A 24,334-nucleotide genomic window follows, 5' to 3' on the forward strand; every position below is an offset into this window, starting at 1 on the left:
AGCAGGGGTGGGAGGAATGGGAGGGGGCAGGGGGGAAATAGTTTGTAAAGTGTTTCCCTTGCAAGTGTGAGGATCTGAATTCTAGCCACAGATCCTCCACTTTAAAGAAAAAATGGGGCATGGTGGCATATGCTCGGAATCCACGCGCTGGAACATTGGAAATAAGCAGGCCCCTGGGGCTCACCCGTCAGACAGCCTAGCCTGCTTGGCCAGCTCCAGGCCCATGAGCGACCGCATCTCAAAGAGGGTGAAGGGCTCCTGAAGAACGACATCTGAGATTGTCCTCTCTCCACACGTGCGCATATGCACCTGCACACACACCCCACAGAGGAGAGAAAAAGAAGAAAAGGAGAAAAGTGGGGACCTCAAAGATGACTTTGTGAAATAGTTTTAACAACGCCCCCCCCCCATTTCGTAGTCATGGAAACTGAGGTACCGGGAAGGTCTCTCTAACCCTGAAGTGGTTTCTCACTGACCTCTGAATGAGAACATATGTCTTTGAAAATGGTGAAATAATTCATGCTCCAAACAAGGGTCAAAGGCCACCCTGGCCCTTTGCTACCAGATAAGCTACTATTTCTGAAAGAAAGAAACAAAGGCCAGGGAAAACAAACATAAGCACCACCTTCATCCTCATTCACAGATCCCATTAGAAACCTTGCAGATACATCCTTACCATGCATGCACTGAGACTTAGTATTCACTGGAACCTGTCCACGGGTGAGGGAGGGTTCCAGCCCAGCGGGCCTGAGTAGTTCCCACAGAAAAGGATCTATAATACACCTCATGGCTGTGTAGTTACAGCTATACACAGAATGGTTAAGATGGTGCTCAGACCACCAAAGCAGAGGTGACTTTTGTAAAATCTCAACCTGTGGTTGGCTACTCTTCAGCTTCCAATGGTTCATCAGCAGGAGCAAAAGCTGATTAATAGCACAGCAAGCCGACTCTGAGTTCAGGGCTTGGGTCCCTTCCCTTAATTCTTTCCTTGAACGTCAGAGTCTCTACCTGGGCTGGAGTGATGATGGCTCAATGGCTCGGTAGTGAAGAGTGATTGCTGCTAAGTTTGGTTCCCAGCACCCACATCGAGTGGCTGCAACCATCCGTAACTCCAGCTCCAGGGGATATGACGCCCTCTTCTGGTCTTTTCAGGCATCCACTCATGTGTGAATAATTTTAAAAAATCTTTAAAGTAGTAATTCCTAGCACCGGTGTTTCATTCCCCTGGCCAGCCAGTATTGAGTGATTAGATGTTAGCCTCACTCCTAGGAGTCATAGTGTGATGAGTCTCGGGGGTTTTTGGTTTGGTTATGGTTTTGGTTTTAAGCAGCAAATGTGACAGCAGAGAGACAAACGAGGCCGGAGGCACTTGGAGATTCTTTGAAGAATTATTTCCATCGTATGCTCATGAGAACAATAGTGAGTCTGGGAGAAGCTTCCAAAATGAGTGTCCCTTAACCCTAGGAGGTTCCGGAAGCCCTGCCGTCAGCCCTCGTAGTGGCCCCTGATAGTAAGTAATCAATAAGCAGGAGTGGCTTGGGGGTTTCCTGTGGGTCACTTGATAGTTATCAGACATTGGTAGAAACTAAAATTTTATCACTATTTCAATTAAGAAGGAGAAAAACTTAACATTTAACAATTTATGGCTGTCCGTTCACTGGAAGCAGGGTCTCATGGAAGCCAGGCTAGCTTTGAACTCTGTGAAGCTGAAGATGATCTTAAATTCCTGACCCTCCTGCTTTGCACAGCCTGAGTGCTGAGCTCACAGTTGCTTTGACCAGGCCTTGTACCAGGCTCTGGAAATACAACTTTACAAAGCGGACATGGCCCAGCACAGTGGACGTGGCCCAGCCTTTTCCAGCTTGTAATAAGGGGAGGGCCTGTAACGCGAGTGAACAGACAGATTTCAGAATTTCAGATCATGTTAAATGCCATGCAGGAAGCAAACCGGTGGTAGGCCAAGGCTGCAGGGCCGGTGTGTACAGGAGTGTGAAGTCCTTTCTGAGGAAGTAGTGTGAAAATTCACATCTGGCAACTGAAAAGCCAGCTGCTTGACGAGCCGAGTAGGGAATCCAAGTTCCTTCTAGGAAACGCCAAAATACAGTTGTGCTTTATTTCAGTGAGGCCTAATGTTTTTGAAAGATGAACAGTTCGAGCGGTACCCACACCAGAGCTGCCTGGCCTCCATTGCTACAAAATGTGCATTCCTTTCCCTCGACAAACCTCAAGGGACAGAACGCTTTTCACTGAAGCAAACAAAGGAACACTTAGAAAAGCTTTGAATGAAAGCAACTAAATAACAACATCGAGTTGGACAAAATTATCCCACCTAAGGCTGAGATGATCATTTCCACCAGGCTCTACTCCATTCTTGGTCTTCTGGGCTAGGATTGTTCCCTGGAGTGCGCATAGGAGGGGCGATGGGGTTGCTCCGGGGCTCACCTAGCCACAGGCCCAGGGCGATACCAGGACCTGTGAGCAGAAAGGAGATAGGAAGGAACCTACTGTGCATTCCAGAGTAGCCTTGGCATCAGAGAAGTCAAAACATGAGACCTCACGTGCACAGCGGGCAGCGGGGATATGGGTACATCAGGGAAACCAGGCTATGGAAGCTGCAAATGACACCAGGCAGGCGGGCATGTCTGGAACATACCTCAGCAGCTGGGGACCACAGCCCCTGATCCGGGTTTGGGGGTTGGTCTCAGACTCAGTGGGGGAAGACTGATGTGGGCAAAGCCAAGCCTTCTCCTGACGGCTGGGTCATTCACCAGGCCTGAATTCAGAGTCTCAGTGCAGTACAAGGTGAGGCTGTTAGCAGAATTATAGCAAGATGCTGTAATATGCTGCTGAACTCTCAAACTAAACAGGGGATCAATAGTGAGAGCTCTGGCCACCTCAACAAGCCGTGGTGGCAGATAGGGAGACCATTCGTCCTGAAGCCCAATGTTACTCTGAAATCACTCCTTCACCTACAGCCCTCGGAGGGCAGAGTTTGGCTCAAGTTCCTCTGCTCACACCCTTACCTGGCTGAATTTTCCATTACCCTGACCCAATGCCCTTGTAGGTGTGACCCTTGATAAAAAGAGTTTCCCAGAGAGAAAACTCATGCCTGAAGACTTTCGGGAATGTTCATTTTATTGAGCTCTGTAGCATAGCCAAGGCCCTCAAGGTGCTACCAAGCCACAAAGGGCTCAGGGCTGGGTAGGAAAATATGTTATACCTTTCTGGGATTGTCATTTAAGTGGGGTGGGTCATGGTCTGGAGAGCCTTAAGCTTATAAGAATCTGATTTGAAGGTACGCGCTTGAAAACCAGCATCAAAACCTGTATAGGCTACAGTCGGCCGGGTGAAGGTCAACTTGAATTTGGTAACAGCAATGAAACCAACTTGCAGTTAAGACTAGGCACTGGGCTAAGGCTTGATGTGTAACCATTTCATCCTCACAATAATCCCATGAGGGGTTACCATTTCATCCTCACAATATTCCCACTGAACCTTCACAAGGAAGATCCAAACCTACACAGCCAGCCCACACCACAGCTCACATCTCTGTCTATGTTCTTTCTCTTACGTGTTTATTATATCTTAGGGGGAAGGGGAGCTGGAACATTATGTGTACAGCATGTGTTGATGTGTAAAAGTGGGTTTATGACAGCAAGGCTCTGAGCTCTGGAGCAGCCAAACGAAGGCAGCTGTGATGGGGTCTTTGGGGGGTGTGTGCTTTCACTCTCTTTCCTTTGTGAGCTATTTTAATGTTACCACGTTATTTTAAAAATAAAATTTTCATATATTTATATTCAACCTTTGGACTAAATTTGGTGCCGTCTTGGGTGGCTGCCAGGAGCTGCCTCTCCCCATGTCCACTGAACTTATACTTGAGAACATTTTCCTTTGCTTGAGCCTTGACAGTACCCTTAAATGGAATAAGGTTAGCAAGAGGCGCCATCCTGGGTCCAGGCTGCAACTGTGGCAGCAGATGGTCTGCCAGCTGCGGACTCTGGAAATGACTGTGCGCTGGAGTGGGTGGGAGGCTGACTTCCACCCCTTGCTCTTGCACACCTCTGTGTGGTAAGTGTGAACAGCACCCTACTCTACAACGGGTCGGGGTTTGGGGCCGTCACCTGGGAGGATGGCAGGCTGACCGGCCACTCAGGACTTGTAGGATTTATTGCATTACAAGGAAGAGGGGCTCGGTGGGGCAAGAGGGGAAAGGGCACCTGTCGGTTCTCAGAGCAAGGGGAACCTGAGAAGGACATGTTCAGGAAGAGCTCAGAAGAGGGGGTTGTACTTGGGTAGCTTTGAAAAGGGAATACAATTTTGTTATGTCAAGGGAGACATTAGAGTTGGAGGAAATTGTACAAGTTTACCTCCTCACACCACCCAAATGCACACCACACCGCACACACCATGCCCCACACAACACGCTACACACCACACATACCACAGCACACACCGTACCACACCACACACCACAGCACACACACCATGCCCCACACACCATGCTATAACCACACACACCACACCACACACCACATACACACCACACCACACACCATAGCACACACACCATGCCCCACACACCATGCTATAACCACAAACACCACACCACACACCACATACACCACACCATACACCGTACCACACACACACCACACACCGTACCACACCACACACCACAGCACACACACCACATCACACACACTACATCACACCACACACCACAGCACACACACCACATCACACAGCATACCATACATACCACACACCATCCCGCACCCCAGCAGAACATATAATAGAATGGTATTGTTTGTTTCCGAACCTGAGAGAAATTTTGAGAGGAACTGAAGGTGATTCTGAGGCCAGGAGGATGATGTGCTTTTGAAAGACTAGAAACTGACTTTCTCAGGGGTAGGGGCTATGCTTCAGAGTAACCAAATATGACGGTCTTTCAGACCCAGAGGCTGGGAGAGTGGCCATTCAGGAAAAGGCAGAGCTCCAATTGTGGAGGCCTAGGAGCTGGTTAGGTATGGGGTGGGGATGGTAGCAGAAGAAAGCCAGAGACAAGGAAGAGGTTTTAGGGCTCTGTGATCATTTATTTGCTCAATAAAACTGAATTCATTCGTTCATTCAACAAAACTAGGTGTGAGCTTGCTGTGTGCCTCAGAGCACCAGGATGCGGGGATTGGAGATGAAAGCTGAGTGGTTTACTAGGCATCAAGAGGGTAATGAGTGTGTCAGACTCCTTTCAGTCTCACTTCCTGTCCTTCCACCGTACCTGCCTCCTGTTCCAGCTACCTGATCCAACCTCACACAGGAAAATGGGACAGATCCTATCCTCGCTCACCGGAACTTTCCCCATGACGCGGTCACAGGGCACTTATCAGGGGTTGTACTAACACACAAGCAACCAAAGCAGGAACCAAAGCAGCATGGCTCAAACCTCTGACTACCCATACTGCAGAAGCCCCACACTTCCCCTGGCCCACTACCCTGGCAGGGCTTACCCTGGCCTGCGGGGGTTTCTTTGGGGTGCAGGCCTTTGGACTGATCAGCTAACCCGGTTTGCACATACTTGCTTAACTCCCTCTTCCCATTGCTTTGGCCTCTCTCCTGCCTCTCTCCCCCGGAGCCCACTCTTGTCTCTAGAACTGCACACCCTAATGATAAATCAACACACCAGCCTCTGCCTCCGTCTCTGTTCCAAATGCTAGCGCTGTTTGGAATCCAGCTCCTCTCAATGGAACATCGTGGAATGTTCAGGCCAAGGTCAGAAAATTATTACTTCACTTCAATGACAAGTATGTATGTGCAGGTAAAAATAATTGTGATGTTTGAAGTGTCTGTCCTGCCTTTGCTTGGCTCTGTAGGGCTCTCATGATGTCTGGTGTCAGTTTGTGTGATTGCAGCTTTACAGGAGTCCATGTCAGCACCTAGGACAAGAGGGGGCTGGTAAGAGATGCCTGGAAACCTCTTCCAGCTTGAAGCTCTCTCTATTCCTCAGGTCCTACGTTTTTCTGCTGCCTCACTTTGTACATGAGCTAGTTCTTTTTAAAGACTTGTTTTCATCCCGCAAGTTTTAGTTACATGTATGAGGTATGTCTGCGTGTACATGTGAGTGCAGGTGTCTCTGAAGCCAGAGGCTCTGGGTCCCCTGAGAGCTGGAGTTACAGGCGGTTGTGGGCCACTGATGTGGTGCTGTGAACTGGCCCGGGGTCCTCTGTAAGAGCCGTACGAGCTGTTAGCCATCTCCCGAGTCCCAACAGACTAGTTTTAAAAACAGCCTGTCCTTCCTGCCTCTGGCTGCTTGTGTCTACTGACGTGGCCCGGGTAGAAACTTCCGTGAAACACAGAGCATGCTCCCTCTCCAGCATATACTTGGTTGTGCAATGGCTCGTCCGAAAAGCTGCTGTTCCCAGCAGTGATCTGGAGTCTTTCTTGGGGGCTATCTGAGCCTGTGACTGTTATTATGACTTTGGGGATATCCTGTGCTCTCACTCTCCCTCCCATACTGATAGCCCTCGGTGGCTGCTTTTTCCTTTCTAATTTTCAGTTGGAAAGGGGAAAGGTATAAAAGAAGTCATTCTCCCTTTCCCACCTCACCCCAAAATATTCTCAAAAATGTAGTTAGGTTAAAAATCCCACATTCACACCCATTTATTGGGGCTCTATCCTAATATTTATATCAGCCTTTAGGTATTTAAGACATGTATTTACTTTTTGTGTTCATGCATGTGTGTGTGTGTGTGTGTGTGTGTGTGTTGCGTCTCTGTGTGTTGTGTCTGTGTATGCTGATAGGATAGCAAAGGAAAGGCCTTGTGCCACAGTATGTGTATATGTGTGTGAGTGTATATGTGTGTGTGGTGTGTGTGTGTGTGTGTGTGTGTGTGTGTGTGTGCTGATAGGATAGTGAAGGAAAGGTCTTGTGCCACAGTGTGTGTGTATGTGTGTAAGTATGTCTGTGTGTGTGCTGATAGGATAATGAAGGAAAGGCCTTGTGCCACAGTGTGTGTGTGTGTGTGTGTGTGTGTGTGTGCATGTGTGCGTGTGTCTGTGAGTGTGTCTGTGTATGTATGTGTCTGTGTGTGTGCTCACAGGTTTGTGAAGGAAAGTTCCTATGACACAGTATGTGTATGCACAGAGTGTGCATATGTCTGTATGTCTGTGTGTCTGTGTGTGTCTGTATGTCTGTGTGTGCATGTATCTGTGTATGTGTTTATAGGATGGTGTGTGTGTGTGTGTGTGTGTGTGTGTGTGTGTGTGTGTGTGTGTAGTCTGATGACAACTTACGGGGGTTGGCTCTCTGCAGTTCTCTCCTTCACATGGAGCTTAGGGATGGAACTCAGGTGTTGGCATCGTGGTAAGGACTTGTACAGAATGAGCGATGCACCAGTTTTTATCTGGAGGGGTTTCTGGCTATGGAAAGTGGCCAAGGTCATGGTGGTTTTTCTCTCCCCTCTGGCTCTGGCAGGAGGGCTAAGAGTGTGGAGGTGTTGAGTTCAGGATGGCCAGGGCACTTCAGCTGGTGAGAGTGAAAGGTGCCCTCTGACAGCTGGTCTGGAACCTGTCAGGGTGTAGATAGATCGGCTCTGTGTGGCAGCTAAGCTTTCAAAGGGAAACACCTCTGGCTTTTCAAACACGACTTTTTCTGTTTCCTCTCCCTGGCACCTACTTAGACCCTGCCAATCTAAGTCCCTCTTGCTCCCAACACTCTCCATCCATGCGCCGGCTTCCCTCTCCCACCCAACCAGGCAGCTGAGTTAATTAAATGCCCATGACTCACCAAGTGAACCCTGGAAAGTCAGTACACCTGACGTTTCTCACTGTCACCCTCTCTCTCACCCAGGGGACATAGGCTTCTGGAACTGGGAGGGACTATTAGCAATAAAAATGGAATCCAGAAAATAACAAAGCTTCTAGAACTCACGCCGAACAGCCATCTGGTTTTAGTTTCCACTCACTTCTGGGCTCTACCTTGTGGTCGTCCAGCTTCTGAGCATTTCCACTCACCATCACCACGAGGTGCTTAGGCTTAGTGGTCCAGGCTTCACAGGCCTGGTGGTGGAGTTCAGCTTTGGTCTTTATGAGACTTCTTGGCGTTCTTGTCTCCTTGTCGGTAAGACAGAGGAGCAGCGCCTAACTCCTTTAGAGAAGGCATGTACATCACCTTGTTTCTATAGCTTCATGGTGGCCTAACGGAGTCTGCTCACTCAGGTCATTTCCCCGATCATCTGCAGAGAGCTTTTGTAAGACGCCTCCTAGTTTGTTTGTTTGTTTGTTTATCTTATTTTTATTTTTAGTTAACATTTTTCCCCAGTTGAAACCTTTGCTCCTGGAGTTCCCACCCAGCACGAGTTGCCCAACGCAACCCAGTGCATGAGAGTCGGTAACAAAGCCGCAATCAGGAACCCTGTTCCTGCTCAGGCCAGGTGCCCTGTCCTACGTGCTGCAGGGACGAAATGACAGCAGTGCAAACTGCTGTGACCATTATTCCCCTTTCAGAAGTTGGGATGACAAAATGCATTTTCTAAAGCGTTAGAGCTAGTTGGGGGTTTGGGGCAGACAGAGGCTGATAGACTCTCATGTCTCTTTCCCATCTGATGTTCTGACCTATGATGGGTCCAGCTTTGATGAGGTCCCTTCTGCTTCATCTACCTTAGCAGGTCCGGGTGGGGGGATTTGATGATGAATATAAGCAGTGGCCCAATATAAGTTGTCTCCATTTCCCTATGGACATCTTAATATGCTAAAGAAACAGGCACAGAAGGGCTCTGACCCGCAAGTATACTGGGGACACAAGTTTGAACCTTTGGTTCTATATAAAGTTCTGCATCAAAACCACAAACATAATAATCTGCCTCCTGAGAGCCTGTTCTGTAGAGATGATAGCCAGAAGCGTGGATTGCCCACGTGGGAGGCTCCAGGGGAACTTCTCCTGGAGTGGAATACAGAAACAGGGTACCTAAGAGTCATCAAGGAAGAAAAGACACTGAGATAATACTCAGACACAAACTTTTGCAATGAGTCCAGAGCTCTGTGTCTGTCTATATTCTTAGAGCCTAAAGCTTGAGAAAATGTCAACAGAACATGCATTTGGGTGCCACATTGAAACACAAAAGCACTTGTACAATGAAGTCATAATAGTCCAGGGGCACATGTAGTGGCTAAACCAGCATAAAAATCAGTTCAACACAGCTTCTCACCCGGACTCCTTAGTAGTCTGCCAGTGGGAGATCTTCATCACCCTCTCTCCACTTCCTCAGTTTTCACAGACCACTTCAAGGACTAAATATGCATGACTGCATCTCCATCCATGATGGCCAGGCTCGTGTCCAGATCGGCAATGCCTGCTGGGAGCTCTACTGCCTAGAACATGGCATCCAGCCTGATGGCCAGAGGCCAAGTGACAAGACCATTGGGGGAGGAGATGACTCCTTCAACGCCTTCTTCAGTGAGACAGGAGCTGGAAAGCATGTACCCTGGGCAGTGTTCGTAGACCTGGGACCCACAGGTATTGATGAAGTTTGCACTGGCACCTCCCGCCAGCTCTTCCACCCCGAGGAGCTCATCACAGACAAGGAAGATGCTGCCAATAACTGTGCCTGTGGTCACTACACCATGGGCAAGGAGATTGTTGACCTTGTCTTGGACAGAATTCACAAGCTGGCTGACCAGTGCACAGGTCTTCAGGGCTTCTTCGTTTTTCCACAGCTTTGGTGTAGGAACTGGCTTGGGGTTCACCTCCCTGCTGATGGAATGGCTCTCTTTTGATTACTGAAAGAAATCCAAGCTGGAGTTCTCCATTTACCCAGACTGCCCAGGTTTCTACTGCTGTGGTTGAGCCTTACAATTCCATCCCCACCATCCACACCACCCTGGAGCACTCTGTACCTTCATAATAAACAATGAGGCCGTCTATGACATCTGTCATAGAAACCTCAACATTGAGCGCTCAACCTACACTAACCTTAACCGCCTTATTAGCCGGATTGTGTCTTCCATCACTGCTTCCCTCAGATTTGATGGGGTCCTGAATGTTGATCTGACAGAATTCCAGACCAACCTGGTGCCCTACCCTCACATTCACTTCCCTCTGGCCACTTATGCCCCTGTCATCTCTGCTGAGAAAGTCTACCATGAGCAGTTTACAGTAGCAGAAATCGCCAATTGGTTGCTTTGAGCCAGCCAACCAGATGGTGAAACGTGACCCTTGCCATGGTAAATACATGGCTTGCCGCCTGCTGTACTGTGGTGATGTGGCTGCCATTGCCACCATCAAGACCAAGTGTACCATCCAGTTTGTGGACTGGTGCCTCACTGGCTTCGAGGTTGGCATTAATTACCAGCCTCCCATTGTGGTACCTGGTGTGACCTGGCCAGGGTCCAGAGAGCTGTGTGCATGCTGAGCAACACCACAGCCACTGCTGAGGGCTTGGCTTGCCCTTATCACAAGTTTTAACTGATGTATGCCAAGCGTGCTTTTGTGCACTGGTATGTGGGTGAGGTCATGGAGGAGGGGGAGTTCTCTGAGGCCCATGAGGACATGGCTGCCCTCGAGAAGGATTATGAGGAGGTTGGGGCAGATAGTGCTGAAGGAGACGATGAGGGTGAAGAATATTAACTCATGTGCTGCACCTTTACACTTCAGTGGTCTCATCTTTGTCTTTGTGTGTGTTTTAACTGTCCTAAACCATCAATAAAGGTGTTTCCATTTTAAGTGGGAAACCGGCATTGGTTCATAGCTTTCCCCCCTTCCCCTTTAAGAGTGCATCTTGTTAGATAATTCAGGCTGGCTTCCTGCCCCTATGCCTCAGTGGGTGCTATCATGACACTATAGCTGTCACTGTCACTGTCCCTGATTTGGATCATGAATTTATCACCCAGTGAGTGGGTCCAGTTGAGACCAGTGATTAGTTGATCATTTTCAAGTTTCTATTAGGTGCTGTGCTTACCAATGTAAAACAATGTGTACTTTAAGCTGGAGAGATAGCTCAACAGTTAAAAGCATTAACTGCTCTTCTAGAGGACCTGAGTTCAATTCCCAGGAACCACATAGTGGCTCACAACCATCTGTAATGGGGATCCGATGCCCTCTCTTGGTGTGTCTGAAGACAGCTACAGTGTGCTCACATACATAACATAAAATAAATCTTTTCAAAAAATCAGTCAAACTGGATCAAAGACCTTACCTGTAAGACTGAAAAGTTTTAAACTTCCAGAGGAAAAGATAGGCAAAGATACTATAAGATAGGAACACAGCTGAGGACTATCTGAAAAGTGCTTCGGGCCACAGGAAATAATACCAAGAGCTGACAAATGAGATTGCATGGAATTTAAAAATTCCTGCATAAGAGAGAAAACATCTTCAGAATGAAGACACAGCTTATAGAGGAAGACACAACAAATCCACATCTTTGCCAGCAATATAACCAAGGAATTGGTATGCAGGCTATATTAAGGGATCAAAAAATAACATACCCATTAAATCCAAATCAATAAAATGGCCAATCTTGGTTTTCAACTTGAGTGCATTTGAATATACGAAAAGCCAAGCTTCAAAGCACTCTTGTGAGAGATTTTCTTAATAAAATTATTAGAAGCATGAAAGCCAGCCCTAAATCTGGGCCATACCTTCTGGAGGCAGCCCACACAGAAGGACATGGAAGAAGGAAACTTTGTTTTTTGCCTCATGACCTCATGCTCACTGGCGAAATTGCCTATCCTGTTGCCTCAGCCAACATTAAATCAACTTCAAGATTCCAATGTAGACTGACGTAGGCTTAGATTTTTAAAGACCTACTTTAAATAAGGGTCTCAAAAAGTTTTCCACTTTTAGCCCACTGTCCAAAGGTAGGGGAGAAAAGATAGATGTGGACCTGTTTAGAAGTAGTTCTTTGGGGCGGCGAATTCAATCTCCACGTGTCAGGATACCAGAAGTCCAGTTCAGTAGTGTCAAGATACCAAACATGAATCAGCAGCATTGGCATGATCCAGCAGAAACCACCAGTACTCCGTTGAATTGGCATGAGTCAGCTAGAGCAACCAGTACCAGCCTGGGACACCAGGAGAAGTTCTCTACCATGAGTTTCTCAAAAAAGTGAAGATCAGCAGAGTGTTGCAAAGCTAGTTATGCAAGTATGCCACCACTGTCCATTGAGTCCTAATTATACTTTCTCCAAACCTTACATGTCCTCCCTCCAATCCTGTCTCAGCAAAACACCACATGAGTCTGCATCACATGATACATCCAGAAACATCTACTTCAGACTGAAGACCAGCAGTTCTCCAGGAGTCTTCCAAGCTAGAACCAAACTGTAGACATCTGGCCCAGACTGAACAACTGTGAGTGTTTCAGCTTACCTATCATAAGAGAGCCATTATTGGAGTACTCGGACCACATCCTGCCAACCAGAAAATAAGGCACACACACACACACACACACACACACACACATTCACTTGCACATGTGCACATGCATGCACACACAATCAGTTTTGTGAAGATATAGAGAAAATGAAGTCCTTATTAAGGAGTACTGCTGGGAATGTAAAGTGCTCACTCACTGTGGAAATCAGTGCAATGGTTCCCTCAAAAGCTAGAAATAGGATTACCTTCTGATCCAGCTATCCAACAACAGAGAATATACCTAAAGGAATTTTAGTCAGCACACTAAAGATGATGCTGGGTCATCCATGTTTATTATGATATTATTCACAACAGCCAAGCTGTGGAATCAGCCCCAGTATTGATTATCATGTGAACTGATAAAGAAAATGTGGTATGAAACACAATGAAACTTAATTCAACCTTTAAGAAGCATATAATTCTGACATTGGTATTAAGTGAGGTAATCCAGACTCAGAACTATTACATGTTTTCTCTTTATATGTAAGACATAAGAGTAGGAACTGAACCAGTCACACAGCTCCCTGCACCCAAATCCTGTGGGGGAGAGAGCTGGACCATCAGAAGTTCGGTCACTCCTGGGAACTCAGAGGAGACTACTCTCTGCCCACGTTCCCAACCCAAGAGGAATTTGCCTAGTGCCATCTGTGCCCCCTGGACACAGGGAACTAGAAGCAGTCAGGGGCAGGACCCTTAGGGTTTCTGCCTGTGCCGAGAACTGAAAGCCAGTTGCCAGGAGAGCCTACACACCTGAGAGCAAAGCTCTCAAATCCAGCTGAAAGAAAACAGGTCTACAGGAGTGCTAACACACAGGTCTATAGCCGCTGTCAGAGACAGCAAGACAAGCTAACACCAGAGACAACCTGATGGTGAGAGGCAAGTGCAGGAACCTAAGCAACAGAAACTAGGACTACTTGGCATCATCAGAGCCCAATTCTCCCACCAAAACAAATACTGTATATGCAAACACACTAGAAAAGCAAGAGTTAGATATAAAAGACATTTTTTTTTTTGGTTCTTTTTTTCGGAGCTGGGGACTGAACCCAGGGCCTTGCACTTCCTAGGCAAGCGCTCTACCACTGAGCTAAATCCCCAACCCCTATAAAAGACATTTTATGGTGATAATGAAGGAGGACTTTAAGAAGGACATAAAGAAATACAGGACAACACAAGTAAACAAGTAGAAGCCCTTAATGAGGAAACACAAAAATCCCTTAAAGAATTACAGGAAAACACAACCAAACAGATGAAGAAAACCTAGGGAAGAGATCAGGAGTCATAGATACGAGCATCACCAACAGAATACAAAAGATAGAAGAGAGAATCTCAGGGGCAGAGGGTACTATAGAAAATATTGACACAACTGTCAAAGATAATGTAAAACCCAAAAAGCTACTGGCCCAAAACATCAAGGAAAATCCAGGACACAATGAGAAGATCAAACCTAAGGATAATAGGTATAGAAGAGAGTGAAGACTCCCAACTTAGAGGGCCAGTAAATATCAATAAAATTATAGAAGAAAACTTCCCCAACCTAAAGAAAGAGATGCCCATAGACATACAAGAAGCCTACAGAACTCCAAATAGATTGGACCAGAAAAGAAACTCCTCCCATCACATAATAGTCGAAACAACAAATGTACAAAACAAAGAAAGGATATTAAAAGCAGTAAGGGAAAAAGGCCAAAGAACATATAAAGGCAGACCTATTAGAATTACACCAGACTTCTCACCAGAGACTATGAAAGCCAGAAGATCCTGGGCAGATGTCATACAGACCCTAAGAGAACACAAATGCCAGCACAGGTTACTGTATCCAGCAAAACTCTCAATTAACATAGGTGGAGAAACCAAGATATTCCATGACAAAACCAAATTTATACAATATCTTTCTACAAATTCAGCCCTACAAAGGATAATACATGGAAAATTCCAGCACAAGGAGGGAAACTACACCCTAGAAAAGCAAGAAAGTAATCTTGCAACAAAACCAAAAGGAGAGAGACACACAAACATGATTCCACCTCTAACAATAAAAATACCAGGAAGCAACAATCACTATTCCTTAATATCTCTCAACATCAATGGATTCAATTCCCGAATAAAAAGATATAAACCAACAGATTGGATATGTAAAGAGGACCCAGCATTTTGCTGAATGCAGGAAACATACCTTAGAGACAAAGACAGACACTACCTCAGAGTAAAAGGCTGGAAAACAACTTTCCAAGCAAATGGTTCAAAGAAACAAGCTGGAGTAGCCATTCTAATATCGAATAAAACCGACTTTCAACCAAAAGTCGTCAAAAAAATACTCTTCATATTCATCAAAGGAAAAATTCACCAAGATGAACTCTCAATCCTAAATATCTATGCTCCAAATGCAAGGACACATACAGTCATAAAAGGAACCTTACTATACCTCAAAGCACACATTGCACCTCACACAATAATAGTAGGAGATTTCAATACCTCAGTTTCGTCAACAGACAGAACATGGAAACAGAAATTAAACAGAGACATAGAGAAACTAACAGAAGTTATGAACCAAATGGACTTAACAGATATTTATAGAACATTTCATCCTAAAACAAAAGGATATACCTTCTTCTCAGAGCCTTATGATACCTTCTCCAAAATTGAGCATATAATCGGTCACAAAACAGGCCTCAACAGATACAGGAAGATAGAAATAATCTCATGCATCCTATCAGATCACCACAGACTAAGGCTGGTCTTCAATAACAACAATAATGACAGAAAGCCCACATATACATGGAATTTGAACAATGCTCTACACAATGATAACTTGGTCAAGGAAGAAATAAAGAAAGACATTAAAGACTTTTTAAAATTTAGTAAAAATGAAGGTACAACATACCCAAACTTATGGGACACAATGAAAGCTGTGCTAAGAGGAAAGCTCATAGCTCTGGGTGCCTGCAGAAAGAAACAGGAGAGAGCATACATCAGCAGCTTGACAGCACACCTGAAAGCTCTAGAACAAAAAGAAGCAATTACACCCAAGAGGACTAGAAGACAGGAAATAATCAAAGTCAGGGCTGAAATCAACCAAGTAGAAACAAAGAGGACTATACATAGAATCAACAGAACCAAGAGGTGGTTCTTTGAGAAAATCAACAAAATAGATAAACCCTTAGCCAGACTAACCAGAGAGCCCAGAGAGTATATCCAAATTAACAAAATCAGAAATGAAAAGGGAGACATAACTACAGAATCTGAGGAAATTCAAAAATCATCATATCCTATTACAAAAGTCTATATTTAACAAAACTGGAAAATCTAGAGGAAATGGACAATTTTCTAGACAAATACCAGGCCCCAAAGTTAAATCAGGATCAGATAAACCATCTAAGCAATCCCATAACGCTTGAAGTAGTTATTAAAAGTCTCCCAACCAGAAAGAGCCCAGGACCAGATGGGTTTAGTGCAGAATTCTATTAGACTTTCATAGAAAACCTTATACCAATACTGTCCAAACTATTCTACAAAATAGAAATAAATGGAGCGCTACCCAATTTCTTCCATGAAGCCACAATTACACTTATACCTAAACTGCACAAAGACCCAACAAAGAAAGAGAACTTCCAACCAATTTCCCTTATGAATACTGACACAAAAATACTCAATAAAAGTCTCGCAAACCAAATCCAAGAGCACATCAAAACAATCATCCATCATGATCAAGTAGGCTTCATCCCAGGGATGCAGGGATGTTTCAATATAGGGAAATCCATCAATGTAATCTACTATATAAACAAACTCAAAGGAAAAAACCATGTGATCATTTCATTAGATGCTGAGAAAGCATTTGATAAAATTCAACACCCCTTCATGAGAAAAGTCCTGGAAAGAACAGGAATTCAAGGCCCATACCTAAACAGCAACAGCCATATACAGCAAACCAGTAGCTAATACTAAACTAAATGGAGAGAAACTTGAAGCAGTCCCACTAAAATCAGGGACTAGACAAGGCTGCCTACTCTCTCCCTATTATTCAATATAGTACTCAAAGTTCTAGCCAGAACAGACAACAAAAAGAGGTCAAAGGGATACAAATTGGAAAGGAAGAAGTCAAAATATCACTATTTGCAGATAATATGATAGTATACATAAGTGACCCCAAAGTTCAACCAGAGAACTACTAAGCCTGATAAACAACTTCAGCAAAGTGACTAGGTATAAAATTAACTCAAACAAATCAGTAGCCTTCCTATACTCAAAGGATAAACAGGCTGAGAAAGAAATTAGGGAAATAACACCATTCACAATAGTCCCAAACAATTTAAAATACCTTGGTGTGACTTTAACCAAGCAAGTGAAAGATTTGTATGGCAAGAACTTCAAGTCTCTGAAGAAAGAAATTGAAGAAGATCTCAGAAGAAGGAAGACCTCTCATGCTCATGGATTGGCAGGATTGATATAGTAAAAATGGTCATTTTGCCAAAAGTAATCTACAGATTCAATGCAATCCCCATCAAATTTCCAACTCAATTCTTCATAGAGTTAGAAAGAGCAATTTGCAAATTCATTTGGAATAACAAAAAACCTGGGATATCGAAAACTATCCTCAACAATAAAAGAACTTCTGGGGGAATCACCATCTCTGACATCAAGCAGTATTACAGAGCAATAGTGATAAAAACTGTGTGGTATTGGTACAGAGACAAACAGTGGAATAGAACTGAAGACCCAGAAATGAACCCACACACCTATGGTCACTTGATATTTGACAAAGGAGCTAAAACCATCCAATGGAAAAAAGATAGCATTTTCAACAAATGGTGCTGGTTCAACAGGAGGTCAACATGTAGAAGAATGCAGATCGATCCATGCTTATCACCCTGTACAAAGCTTAAGTCCAAGTGGATCAAAGACCTCCACATCAAACACTAATAGAAGAAAAACTAGGGAAGCATCTGGAACACATGAGCACTGGGGAAATTTTCCTGAACAAAACACCAATGGCTCATGCTCTAAGATCAAGAATCGATAAACGGGACCTTGTAAAACTGCAAAGCTTCTGTAAGGCAAAGGACACTGTCATTAGGACAAAATGACAACCAACAGATTGGGAAAAGATCTTTACCAATCCTACATCTGATAGAGGGCTAATATCCAAAATATACAAAGAACTCAAGAAGTTAGACTCCAGAGAGCCAAATAACCCTAGTAAAAAATGGGGTACAGAACTAAACAAAGAATTCTCAACTGAGGAATATCGAATGGCTGAGAAGCACCTAAAGAAATGTTCAACATCTTTAGTCATAAGGGAAATGCAAATCAAAACACTCCTGAGATTCCACCTCACACCAGTCAGAATGGCTAAGATCAAAAACTCAGGTGACAGCAGATGCTGGCCAGGATGTGGAGAAAGAGGAACACTCCTCCATTGTTGGTGGGATTGCAGACTGGTACAACCACTCTGGAAATCAGTCTGGAGGTTCCTCAGAAAACTGGGCATTGTACTACCTGAGGACCCAGCTATACCCCTCCTGGGCATATACCCAAAAGATGCTCCAACATACAACAAAGACACATGCTCCACTATGCTCATAGCAGCCTTATGTATAATAGCCAGAAGCTGGAAAGAACCCAGATGCCCTTCCACAGAGGAATGGATACAGAAAATGTGGTACATCTACACAATGGATGTACTCAGCTATCAAAAACAATGACTTCATGAAATTCTTAAGCAAATGGATTGAACTAGAAAATATCATCCTGAGTGAGGTTACCCAATCACAGAAAAATACACATGGTATGCACTCACTGATAGTGGATATTAGCCCAAAACTTTGAGTTAAGCAAGATAAAATCCACAAACCACATGAAGCTCAAGAAGGATGACCAAAATGCGGATGTTTCACTCCTTCTTAAAAGGGGAACAAAAATATCCATAGGAGGGGATAGTGAGACAAAGTTTAGAGCAGAGACTGAAGGAACGGCTACTCAGAGCCTGCCCCACATGTGGCCCATATATATATACAGCCACCAAAACTAGATGAGATTGATGACGCTAAGAAGTGCATGCTGACAGGAACTGGATATAGATGTCTTCTGGGAGACACAGCCAGAACATGTCAAATACAGAGGCGAATGCCAGCAGCAAACCACTGAACTGAGAACAGAACCCCCGTTGGAGGGATTAGAGAAAGGATTGAAAGAGCTGAAGGGGCTTGCAACCCCATAAGAACAACAATGCCAACCAACCAGAGCTCCCAGGGACTAAACCACCACCCAAAGTCTATACATGGACTGACCCAGGGCTCCAACCTCATATGTAGCAGAGGATGGCCTTGTTGGGCAGCAATGGAAGGAGAAGCCCTTCATCCTGCCAAGGTTGGACCCTCAGAGTAGGGGAATGTCGGGGGCAGGAGGTGGGAAGCGGGGAGTGGATGGGGAGGGGAACACCCTTATAGAAGAAGGGGAGAAGGGGATAGATGACTTATGTCCGGGAAACCAGGAAATGGAATAACATTTGAAATGAAAAACAAAAGAAGACATAAGAGTAGACTTGGGAAGGGAGCAGGGAGCCAGGGAGGGAGGGGGCAGGGAGAGGAGAGTATAATAGAGGTGATGTCAGGAAGGAATTTATCAAACTGCTCTTATAGGTTATTCTGGCAGAGGAGGGGCATCCATGAGTTCAACCATTCACTAACTTTTTTAAAAATTGTGATGTATCAGCATGTGTCTGCATGCATGTCTCTGCACCCTGTTTGTGCCGGATGCCCACACTGATCCATGTCTTCACCACAAATTCAATGACTCTTAAGGGGTCAAACTTGGTTTTATCTCTGGCCCTGCTGCCCTTCATGGTAACTGTGCCCATTTTGCCTCTGGTGGCTAAACACTGCTGTAGTGTCTAGACCCAATCACATCCTATAAAACCAGGTAGGCCATTTCAATTGCAGCAGCTCCTACCGTCTGTCTCAACTTAAAAACCCTGGCCACAGTTAGATCCAGTGCAGTATGCAGACAGCAGCAGTTGGTGAACTGCTGTCAAGGAACTGCTTAAGGGGCAGCCCTGAGGAACTATGTGAAAGGAAATCCTCCCATTGTCAGAGTGTGGAGTGGACTTGTGAAATACATCTTATCTAGAAAGAGAATGCCCTGCGAAGCGGATCTAAGCCAATCCATTGACAATGGCTAGTGGTTTGGACATGGGGGAAGCTTGAAAGAATTAACTGAAGGGTTTGTGGGGAAATGGTTTATGAATACTTGTAATGGGTCCAGAAAGTACAAATCCACTTGTTCCGTGAGAATGCTCTCTTAAGTATCCACAGTGTGGAGTTCCTCTAACTGGGAACAAAGTGCCTTGCTCTGTGAGTTGTGTCTTTTTCCTGATCACTCTGATATTTCAATTATGTGCATCTGGGATTAAGATTGACAGGTTCGGTAACATGAACAGCCCTATAATCAGGTTGACCAAGCCACATCCCTCAGAACTCAGGGTCTTTGCAGCAGGAGCAAACCTTGAATCTTTAATATAGGACTATAGCCTAAAAGGTACAGCTCTTAACACGTGCCCAGGAGGCTGATAGTGTTTGATTCTTCATCATGGGGGGACACAATCTGGGTTATTGGAGTAGATGTCCATTTGGATATAGATTTTCCCCTTCTCTATCCACGATCCTTCTGTGAAGAACATCATATGCAGACTTAATAAATGTCTGATTCTTGGTCAGTGACCCACAATTTTTCTTAGACTCCCTTCCCTTTATTCTTCCTTATTCATATGTTTATCCCAACGTACTGCTCAAAGACGCCCAGAATACCCAAAGGCTCAAATGAGAAAGCACTAACTCAAGTTCATCTTTTTCGTAGCCTGTGTCCTTGCATGTGAAGTCTGGTTTCTTAGATTTATTTTTGGTTTCGTGTGTGTGTGTGTGTGTGTGTGTGTGTGTGTGTGTGTGTGTGTGTGTAAGCATGTACACATGCATGCAGGTACTAACAGATGCCAGAAGAGGGTATCAGATACACTGCTGGAGTTATAAGTCACCCAATGTAGGCTCTGGAAACAGAACCCAGGCCCTCTGGAAGAGCAGCAATGGCTCTCTTAACTAAGTGCTGAGCCACCTCTCCAGCCCCATAGCTGGAATTTTAATAGGCTGTGATAAACATAATTTCCATCTTAACTTCATCCTTCTTCCAACTCCACTGACAAGGCCATTCTCTGCTACATATGTGGCTGAAGCTGTAGGTCCCTCCCTGTGTACTCTTGGGGTGGTGGTGTAGTCCCTGGGAGCTCTGTGTGGTTGATATTGTTGTTCTTCCTATGGGGTTGCAAGCCCTTTCAGTTCCTTCAGTCCTTTCTCTAACTCCTCCAATGGGGACCCCGTTCTCAGTTCAATGGTTGGTTGCAAGCATCCACCTCTGTATTTGTCAGGCTCTGGCAGAGCCTCTCAGGAGACAGCTATATCAGGCTCCTGTCAGCATACACTTCTTGACATCCACAATATTGTCTGGGTTTGGTGGCTGTGTGCATATGGGCTGGATCCCTAGGTAGGGCAGGCTCTGAATGGCCATTCCTTCAGTCTCTGCTCCACACTTTGTCTCCATTATCTCCTCCTGTGAATATTTTTGTTTCCCCTGCTAAGACCAACTGAAGAATCCACACTTTGGTCTTCCTTCTTCTTGAGCTTCACGTGGTCTGTGGATTGTATCCTGTGTATTCAGAGTTTTGGGCTAATATCCACTTATCAGTGAGTATATACCATGTGTGGTTTTTTGTGATTGGGTTGCCTCACTCAGGATGATATTTTCTAGTTCATTCCATTTGCCTATGAATTTCATGAAGTCATTGTTTTTAATAGCTGAATAGTACTCCATTGTGTAGACGTACCACATTTTTTGAATCCATTCCTCTGTTGAAGGGCATCTGGGTTCTTTCTAGCTTCTGGCTATTATAAATAAGGCTGCTAAGAACATAGTGGAGCTCGTGTCTTTGTTGTATGATGGAGAATCTTTTGGGTATATGCCCAGGAGTGGTATAGCTGGGTCCTCAGGTTGTACTATGTCCAATTTTCTAGGGAACCGCCAGACTGATTTCCTGAGTGGTTGTACCAGCTTGCAGACCCACCAACAATGGACCTTTTCAAAAGGAGATTGGGTACGGATGGTAGCCAGAGGGGTTGCTTTCCTGTCGTAGGTCAGTGAAGTAACCCAGCCAAATCCTCACCCTCGCACACAGCCCATCCCCATCATGGCTTTTCTGAGATCCTATACCACCTCCTGCCTAATACAGATTCCTAGGGCCACCACCATTTGACTCAAGGATTCCAAAGTTCTCAAAATAAATAACACAGAGCAACTGCTGTACCTGGGAACAGGCAGTGGGATTTCGAGGCCCTAGGGCAAAATTCCTATTCCCTCCCAGTTTGCTTAAGCCCTTGTGCCCCTGTGCCCCTGTAGGTGCCTGTCTAGAAACAAATAGATGGGAAAACTCCTTCTACCTCCTTTGTTTATTTTTGCCTCAAAAGGAAGTTGGTGTGGGTGACTGCATTCAAAGCCCTCTTTTGCAGCATGGAAATTGTTCAGATGTATTCTCCCATAAGCTCATATCTAGAGCCCCTGAAGCTAAGCAGAAGTGGCTGAATTAGAGGCAGAGAGGAGTGAGTGGCTGAACCTCATCCGCTCTCCTCCATCTTGCTCTCCCCTGGGAGCCAGCATGAGCTATAACAATATTTTATCACTCAGAACAGTGTGAGGCCCACATAACCCTCAAAGGATGAGACATTACTGAACTTAAGAGGAGGAGGCCAGGTGAACATTCAAGCCTGTGATTACCTGCAGGTGAGTGGCTGAGTGACCAAGTGGCTGAGGTTATATCAGATCGCCTCAGCTGAGGGGCCTTTAGGACCAGGAACCAAGGCAAAGCCAGAGACCATGAGCAGTTTGGCTTGGCCTAAAAAAGATGTAAATGTTTTCAGTGTGAGTGTCTGTAGACAGCAGTAGGGAGAACCGTAAAGGAGCAAGATAATGGATCCTTGGAAGACAGTCCAGGAAGCTTGGGTGTGATCCAGTAGGCCACAGGGAACCGCTGCAACTCTTTGTGTTGCAAGAGCAGCCCAACGAGTCTGTGCTAACGTAGAATCTGCTTAAAGAGCTGTGTGTCTGAACTCTAAAAACCTTTAGCAGGCACTCACGCTGGCTCTTGAAGGCTTCCCTTCCTCCCTTCTTCCACCAATGTCTTGGTGCCTGCACATTCTACCTAGAACGCATAATATGCCTTTGCACCCGTCTCCCACCATCCAAAATGAGTCGGTCCAACACCTTGATGTCCCTGTGAGGCTCCTGAAACACAAACCTGGTATACTGTGGCACCTTCTCCTCCAACTCCTTCACTGGATCTTCATGGAATAAAGTCAAAACTCCGACAATGTATGCTGAGGATGTAGCTGGTTGGTAGAATGTGCGCCTAGCTTGCATGAAGCCCTGAACTTGACCCCTAGCTCTGTAGTGCACTCCTGTAAGCTCAGCACTCTGGAGGGGAGGCAGGAAGAGCAGAAGTTCATGGTCATCCTTGGCTGCAAGAGGAGTTCAAGGCCAGCTAGGGGTACTCAGGACCCTGGCTAAAAGAGAAAGGAAGGAGGGATGAAGGAAAGACAGACCTAACCTTGCTTTCCCATTACCCTATAGATTTCACCCTAGCTTTGCCCTTCATTACACTCAGTGGTTAATATCGTTAATTTGACAAGATCTAAGATCATCTAGGAGCCAAGCCTTTGGGTATGTCTATGATGGAAGACCCACCCTGAAGGTCCATGACACCATTCTATGAGTCCGAGATGGAATGAGCAGGAGAAACTGAGCTGAGCCCCAGCATCTGTGTTCTGCTTTCTCACAAAGGAGGCACAGTGACCAGATGCCTCATTCTCCCTGCCATGGCTAACTGCATCTTCTCAAGATTGTAAACCAAAAGTTACCCTCCTTCAAGTCACTTTTGTCACAGCACCTAAGACACTATGCCGGATGCTTCTACTACTCCACCTCTGGCTGACCCAAGCCGTACCTGTACCTGGTTGTCTCCTCTTCAGAGGCCTTTCCTTTCTTTGGCCCATGTGGAAAACCTACATATATATAAAAACAAAAAAAAAAACCCAAAACCAACCCAGTTCTAACTTCATACCCCTTCCAAAATGCTCTTCGGGCCCTCCCAGTGAAGCTGTCTCTTGAGGCAGCACGCTTGCGTGTAGTGTGCCTCCTCTGGCACTGAGCTGTCTGCCTACTATAGAAGCTATTTATAAATGCCTGCTTCTCCCTGCATGCTGTGTGCTCACAGAAAGCAAACAGGGAATTAACAAAATAAGGACTTAGTGAATTTCCTACACTTGTTAGCTGAGTTTATGGAACTTTTTTCTTAAATGGTTCCACAAATGTTCAAAAACCATGAGCAACCGTCCTGAGGCCAGAGTGCGCTGATCTTTCAAGTTCCGCACAATCCCCTCTTGTTCTATAAGTGAGGTCAGCACTAGATAAGAAATGCCACCCTGAGTAGCCAAAATCTCCCACACTCCTCCCAGGCCAGCGTTGTGTCTAACACTGGAGCCAGGCTGGCAGTTTGAGGAAAGGCCTGGCGTCAACTTCAAAACACCAGGACTCTATCCACCACAGCTGACACTTTACACCCTTTACTGTTGCTCTGGCCCTGGGATTGAAGGCTGAAACTACTTAACCTGTGAAGACGTTGGAGAAAAATGTATGTAACCATGGAAACAAGTCCAAAAAGCAGCTATCTGCAATCACTGAGCGTTGCTACAGCCAGCCTCTGGGCTAAGGACTATGAATATAGTTAGCAATGATAACCAGGTATAAGAGGGGACAGTCTGCAGCTAAGTTAAGCTGTGTTCTTTAACCTACATCTGACGAAACTTAAAACTCCTGCTTTGGAGGAAGTGAGGAACTGGAG

General features: G+C 45.4%; 1 long non-coding RNA gene and 1 pseudogene across 2 annotated transcripts; one reads left to right on the forward strand and one right to left on the reverse strand.

Annotated features, from left to right (window-relative positions):
• Positions 1-5,725: 5,725 nt before the first annotated feature.
• On the forward strand, positions 5,726-10,722 carry LOC147996436 (tubulin alpha-1C chain-like; annotated as a pseudogene). The gene is made up of 2 exons (XR_015676593.1): positions 5,726-5,812; positions 9,261-10,722. The product of XR_015676593.1 is annotated as a tubulin alpha-1C chain-like (transcript).
• On the reverse strand, positions 9,008-23,648 carry LOC148006730 (uncharacterized). The gene is made up of 6 exons (XR_015676597.1): positions 23,438-23,648; positions 22,733-22,997; positions 22,213-22,330; positions 11,874-12,050; positions 11,187-11,340; positions 9,008-9,742 (listed from the first exon to the last, which is right to left on the reverse strand). It is a non-coding gene; the product is annotated as an uncharacterized LOC148006730 (long non-coding RNA).
• Positions 23,649-24,334: the final 686 nt, after the last annotated feature.

This window comes from Rattus norvegicus, chromosome 2 (assembly GCF_021556685.1).
Source record: "Rattus norvegicus strain SHRSP/BbbUtx chromosome 2, alternate assembly SHRSP_T2T, whole genome shotgun sequence".
NCBI lineage: Eukaryota > Metazoa > Chordata > Mammalia > Rodentia > Muridae > Rattus > Rattus norvegicus.